This window comes from Poecilia formosa, unplaced genomic scaffold (assembly GCF_000485575.1).
Source record: "Poecilia formosa unplaced genomic scaffold, Poecilia_formosa-5.1.2 Scaffold648, whole genome shotgun sequence".
NCBI classification, from domain to species: Eukaryota; Metazoa; Chordata; class Actinopteri; order Cyprinodontiformes; family Poeciliidae; genus Poecilia; species Poecilia formosa.
The window spans coordinates 156,989-164,245 of NW_006800587.1; positions in this window are offsets into that span (position 1 = coordinate 156,989).

Sequence of the window (7,257 nt, forward strand, 5' to 3'; positions counted from 1 at the left end):
TGTGGCCCTGTGCTGGACAGTGAATGTAACTGTATCCGTTCCATTTGTATGGAATGTATGGTTGTATGGCTTGTAACATTTGATAATTTTCCGACATTAAAGCCTGTTTTTATATATAACCAAATCTCATTATTTCTCAAAGTAATTTACACTAAGGGGTTCTGCTTGGGTCCTGAAACTGTTAAACACACCTGGCTGGTGCACAGAGACAAAAATGAATGAACTCCAACAACTTTGACTATGGTCATCTACAACAGCGTGGAGGAGGCTGCGCTATACTTGAGGAGACATGGATTCACGGTCAGACTGGGGTCTGCAAACAAATCCAAAGGCATCACAGCGGAGACGATCAACAATCTTCTGCCAACGGATATAATGGGATCACGAGGCACTGGGAGTGTGCCTGGCCTGCGAGAGAGCACACGGCCAGACAGGGAGGACGTCACTATGGATGAATTATCTTCCTTATTTCCACCGAAGAAACATTTAATCACCTCACAGTGATAGGTTAAGGCCAAGTATTATTCAGATCATCACGGGCTGACCGTCTCTCCACAGTTGTATGGTGAGGACTGTGACCCCCTTCATAACGGGAATGATGGAGAACCGATGCAAGTGACTCTTAAATTACCCTTTTTAGTTTCCTTCCTTTAAGATGGCAAGTAAGCAGGGGCCCCAAGTAGCGGCAGCTTCCCCCTACATTAAGAGGAATAAGGGATCCTCTTATTTGGAAGACCTCTTCATTGTTATAAGTTCTGTTTTTATGTATTTCTGTTCTTTGTGTGTTCTGAGGGTTAGGAGTGTTGTCACGCAGGTGGAAAAAACATGTTAATGCTTAGAGGATTATGCAGTATTATAATACTACATATAATTATGTAGTATTATAATATGATATAATACTGCAGCATTATATGCAGTATTATAATATGTACATATAATATAACATGTGAATGACTGAATGTGAATGGTATAGCATTCACATTCTGTATAATATACATTCTTTGAATGTGAATGGTATAAAAAAAATCCCATTAGAAGAAGCAAGATCAGTTCAAAGTTTAAATGAGAGGAGGTTGGCATTGGTGTCTTGCAGGAAACACATTTGTTAAATGAAGAACATGAGAAAATAAAGAAAATGGGTCATAGAAAAACATATTTTGTTTCTCACAGATCTGGAAAAAAAAGAGGGGTAGCCATTCTCATATCAAACAATATCAGGTTTGACATAAAGATAGAACATAAAGATATAGAAGGCAGATTTGTGTTGTTGAAGGGGAAGCTGGAAAGAGGAAGAGGTCACTCTAATGTTTATAAACTAATGTTTATGCCCCCCCTGGTAGTATTATGGATTTCTTTAAGAAGGTATTTAGCCTTGTGACCACAGAAGCAAGTGGCACATGTGCAGGTGATTTTAATTTCCTAAACCCAAAAATGGATACAACTAGCCGAGAGCAAAGAAGGACTCACTTGGAAAAGCAATTTAAAAAAATCTTGCAAGAATTGGGACTCACAGATATATGGAGATATTTCCATAAACATGATCATGAATTTACTTTTTACTCAACTAGGCATAACATACATACTAGAATGTATTATTTTTTATGGTCAATAAAGACCTTCACAGAGTGAAAGATTGTATAATAGGCATTTCTGATCTTAATACAAGCTTATTAAATAGTACTGCATTCAAAATGGAGATGGCAGAGGAGCTTAAAATATACTTAAAATCTGATGGTAATGGAACAGTTAGCCCTGCAATTCTACGGGATGCGGCTAAGGCGTAAATTACAGGTAAAATTATTGCAAAATGTGCTAATTTGAAGAAGATTAGAGCAAAAAAACAACAGACAAGCAGGAAAATTTAAAAAGATTGGAGCAGCTGCATTCGATTAACAAGAGCCCCTCCTTACTGGAACAAATGAGGCCTGTTAGGCAGGAGATTCACAAAATTTTAAGTGAGGAAATTAAAAAAAAAGGTATTATGAGGCAGGGCCTAAAGCTTCTAAGGTGCTTTCATGGAGGCTTAAGAAACAACTGGTGGAAAACAATCTATAAATTTCGGAACCCAAAGATAACTAATAAACTTGAAAATCAGAGATAATTTGAAGCATATTATGCAGCTTTGTACACACAGCTGGACAAATGGATAATTAAACAATTCAAAAATTTCTTAACTCCTTGGATCTTCCATCTATAAGAAAAAAAACAACAAAATGACAAGTTAATGGCAGAAATATCAGGTCAGGAAGTTGACGGTGGGATATCAAATCTTAAAACCAGCCAGTCACCGGGCTGTAATTGGTTCCCTCCTGAGTGGTATAAGGACACGAAGGAATCTGTTCTCCCACTATTAAAGGCCTCCTTCAACTACACCCTGTATATTTTAGGATTCATTTTAAAATTCTTATGTTTGTTTTTAAATCACTACATAATCTTGCCCTGGCTTACCTCTCTGAGCTTCTTCACCCATACATACCTTATCGGTCTCTCAGGTCCGCAGATCAGCTGCTTTTGGAGGTACCGAGATCAAGAAGGAAGCTCAGAGTGGACAGGGCTTTCTCTGTCATGGGCCCCAAATTATGGAACAACTTGCCTTTGCAGGTCAGAGAGGCCCCTTCACGGTCCACTTTTAAAGCTCGTTTTAAAACACATCTATTTTACTTGGCTTTCAACTCTAGCGGGATCTAGTTTTAAATTGTATGTTTTTGTTTTTAAACTGTAAGTTTTTATTTTATGTTTTTTTATTGTTATGTTGTGTTTTGATGTACAGCACTTTGTATCAGCTCTGGTTGTTTTAAAGTGCTTTATAAATAAAGTTGGTATGGTATGGTATGGTATGGTATGGGGGTGCACTCTCCCACTATCATGGCGAGAGGCATTTATATCGTCATACTAATGGTGGGGAAGGACAAAACGGATCCTAAAGGGTATAGACCAGTTAGTGTATTAAATATAGACTATACAAACTATATCCTGCAATATCAGCTAAGAGATTAAGTACCCTTTTGCCTTCACTGATAGATGAGGACCAGACAAGTTTCATTGGTAATAGACAAACGCATAATAGTATAAGAAGGGCCGTTCATGTTATTGATCAAATAATTAAAGAAAAATCAAGTGCAGTCCTTCTCAGGACTGCACTTCATTGGCCTTCATTGCCGAGAAGGCCAATGATCCTGTAGGGTGAGAGTTTTTGTTTCAAGTAATGAAGAGATTTGGGTTCTGTGATAGATTTATTCAGTGTATAAAAACTATGTATTCCTCGCCAAAAGCAAGAATTAAAATCAATGGAAACCTCTCGAATGAAAAAACATTACAATGAGGATGTAGGCAGGGCTGCCCATTAAGCCCACTACTCTTTAATCTTTATATCAAAACACTGGCTCAGGTTATTAGAGAGGAGGCAATGGAAAACATTGTGGGAATGTTTTCCACATTCCCACAAGAGGGAATGTGGAAAACAAAATATGCTTGTATGCAGATGATATTTTAGTAGTAATATAAACCCTGAATCAGGTATTCCATTGCTTATGAACATCCTAGAAATGTCTGGCAGACTCTCAGGTTATAAACTCAACATACAAACAACTCAAATTTTGACCTTCCATTTTGTCCTTCAAAAACAACCAATTAATAGTTATCGATTCAATTGGCATCAATTACAAATAGAGTATTTGGGTGTTATATTAAAAAATTTGGCTCAATTATATGAGGTTAATTACAAACCAATAAATAAGAAAATATATGAGGACCTGGACAAGTGGAGCCTTCTTCCCCTTGACCTCGGCAGCAGAATCTGAACAATAAAGATAAATGTTCTTGCAAGACTATTATACATACTTGCAGGACTCCCAGTAGAGGTTCTAGCAAAACAATTTAGGGAGTGGGATAAACATTGTTCAAGATTTACATGGAGCAATAAAAGGCCAAGAGTAAGATACTCGACCCTGCAGCTGCCTGGGGATCGGGGGAGTATGGGTCTGCCTTGCCTGGTGGATTATTACTTGTCTGCCCAGATTAGACCTCTGGTGTGCTGGTGTAACCCAACCTATGAGTCTAAATGGAAGGACATTGAGGTTCATTGAGGTTTCTTTATTGGACGTCCCTATACAGTCTATTCTGGGATGCCTGGATGGGCTGCATCAGGTAAGGTAAGGTAAGGTAATTTTATTTATATAGCACATTTTCAGGAACAAGGCAATTCAAAGTGCTTTATATGAGTTAAAAGGAAATACAAACAAAATAACAAACCAAAGGAAAAAAGCAAAAAGATGAAAGAAAACTAATCTAATGTTGTTCTAAAGTATGTAAACTAAGCGCTCCTGTTCAGGGTTGCTAAGTATCTAATTCCATTTCTAAATAGTGAGTACTCTACAGTTTCTGATAAAATAAGCTAAAAAATGACTGATCTAATTCCTTTTCTCGGTTAAAAGTAATAGAAACTAAGCAGTGACTGTTCCTGTTAAATATTTCTGGATTCCAAGTTCGTAGTTATTCTAATTCTAATTCTGATTCCATTTCTGTACTGTATAATATTGATCTAAATAGTGCGTACTCCACAATTTCTAATATTACTAATAAACTAAAATAATCATTTTCTGGGTTAAATAGGGAGTACTCCACCTAAAACAAAAAAAGAGGAAAGGACACATTAAGGCAAATGGCAACATTCAGACAAAACAATGGGCAATACAAAGACGCAAGTGAAGGCGGTGACGTCAAAGGGCCATGAAGAAACGTTACTGAGCCTCCTGGCAGAGTCCAATAAAGGTGTTGTTTATCCGGGAAAGTCCTTAGGAGCATTCAGCTTTGCAAATCCATGGATACAGGAGGGGGTGAGGAGGGAAGAGTGTTGTGTTTACATATTTTGAAGGAGATTAGAAATATGCAGCCCTTCCAAGGCCACATGGGGAAAGCCAATTCAGAAACAGAATGTCTTAGAATGTCTTAGATCATTCTTCCCTAAAGTCTCTCCGAGACTTTAGGGAAGATTTAGGAAAGATTTAGGGAAGATGATTGGGAACATCTCAGTTCCCAATCATCCAAATTAGTTTGGTCATTCTACTGAACCGAAACTAGCAACTTCTCCAAGATCGATTCCATCCCTTTAGTGAGTTTTAGAGTCCTCGTCTCTGTCCACACCAACAGTCCGAGTGTTCGCTAGTTGGGCCAAATCCGTCACAAATTTGTCGATAATCCAGAAATCCACAAGCTCCAAACAGCAGAAATCCTGTTATCATGAATAAATCCAGGGTGAATCCCGCCGGGTGTGTCCTCGCAGGACAAGAGGGCTCTCCTGTGCCCAGTTTTCTCACTGAGAAAATTTGATCAATTGCATTGAGACACCGGTAGACCAGATCCATAATTTGTAGATTTGGATGATATGCAAAGAAAGGCTCCAAAAATATAGAAAAAGACAGGACAAAAACACAGCAAGCAGGGCAGACAAGGGCAGGGAGGGAGCAGAGGAAAAAGGTGTCCGCCTTCATCGAGAGCAAGAGAGAAAGTAGTATACCAATTACAAAATCTGTGTTTGAGTTTCTCTTTGAAAAGGTGGGCAGAGGTGGTTAAAAGTTTAGTCTCCACAGTTTGTTTAATCATAAACAAATAAATCAGAGTGCTCTGTGAATTACATCAATCTGGCTAAATATCCTGAAAGCTGAAGCAAAAAAAATAGAAAATAGGCTGAAAAAAAGCATAGAGCACACAGGAAATGAGTAACTTCAACAGGATGGGAGAAAATAAAACGATTTGATCGGATAAGTTTTTTTTGTTTCTTTTTTACTGACCCCACGAGGACAGCCAGTGCAGCAGTATTGCTTAGTTTAAGAATTTCATTTACAAGCTTACATTTTAATCACATAATCTGCATAAGGAAAACATAAGAAATATTTTTGGATGATTCAGACAATCTAAAGCCTTTAAGGTTGCTAGGACAAAACAAGTCTCACAAAAGCGAATCACTGCTTTAGGCATTTACACTAATACCTGCAGGGTTTTTCACTCTACATACCTGGGTTTTTCACACTGTGTTTTTCACTGGACTATTTCTTACTTTTCTGAAAGTCTTTAGCAGTTGGCTTCAAACACTTTTGCCATTTTCACCAGAAGCATTCAGCATTGAGCATTCACACTTGCATTTTCATAGGAAATGTTCCACTTTTCTGGTTGCTGCATAAATTTCACTGTGCTTCTTCTCCTGCATACTTTGTGCTATTTTCACCATTCAACTTTTATACTATTCAGCTTGCTCTCCTAATGCTCCGGCTATATCTCTTGGTATTCATAACCTTCATACTTTTTTATAATATTCAGCTTTTTATGAATTTTTGTGGGATACCACTCTATCCTGTGGTAGAATTGAGAATTACAATGTAAAATGTCCATTGTGTTTCACAGTGGATGTTTCAGATCCTACCTATTAATGGCAATCAATCATCCAGGGCTGTCATGGAGGAAACAAGGCAGTGGCAATTTTGAAGTTGGGCAGTTTAACAGCTTTTATGCCGTTTAACACCTGAAAATAATTTGAGCTATTGACATTGCTTTTTTCGTACTGCATGTGGCATATTTTTTGTAGTCACAGTGCTAAACGATGCCTCCACAAATGTCGATATCTCAGGAACCATAAAAGGCATGGATTTCATTCACCCACTGTTTCTATCAGAAGGAACAGGGGAACGTTTGTGTTTTTTTCAAGTTTTAGGTTTTACATAATTTTTTTTTTACATTGCATGGAATATATTGCTGTAACCCAGCATGCTAGTGGTAGCCTAGATACTATTAGTATTTTAGCTAGTTTTGGCTTTTGCCTGGATTTTTCACACTGCATGAACTATTTCTTATCTTTCTGCAAGTCTTCAGCAGTTGGCTTCAAACGCTTTTGCCATTTTCACCGAAAGCATTCAACATTGAGCATCCAGCATTCACACTTGCATTTTAATAGGAAATGCACACTTTCTAGTTTGCTAATTATGTCGCTATGGTTACTTGAAATGCCAATAGAAGTAATAGCCTGGATGCCGAGCCGCATGTTTTGGTAAATATACATTGTGGGCAGGCACGCAGCGGTTCGAGTCGCAGGTGAAAGGAAGTCGCAGTTATTTTGAAGTGAAGAATAATAGGTGTCGTCCATATATTGCATGGAGGCAGTGAACTGCCTTGCCTTGCATTGCTATGGCAGGCCCCATAGACATAATATAAGGATAGACGCCTCATGGACCGCTCTCGCCTATTGTCGCTGACGAGATTTAGGGC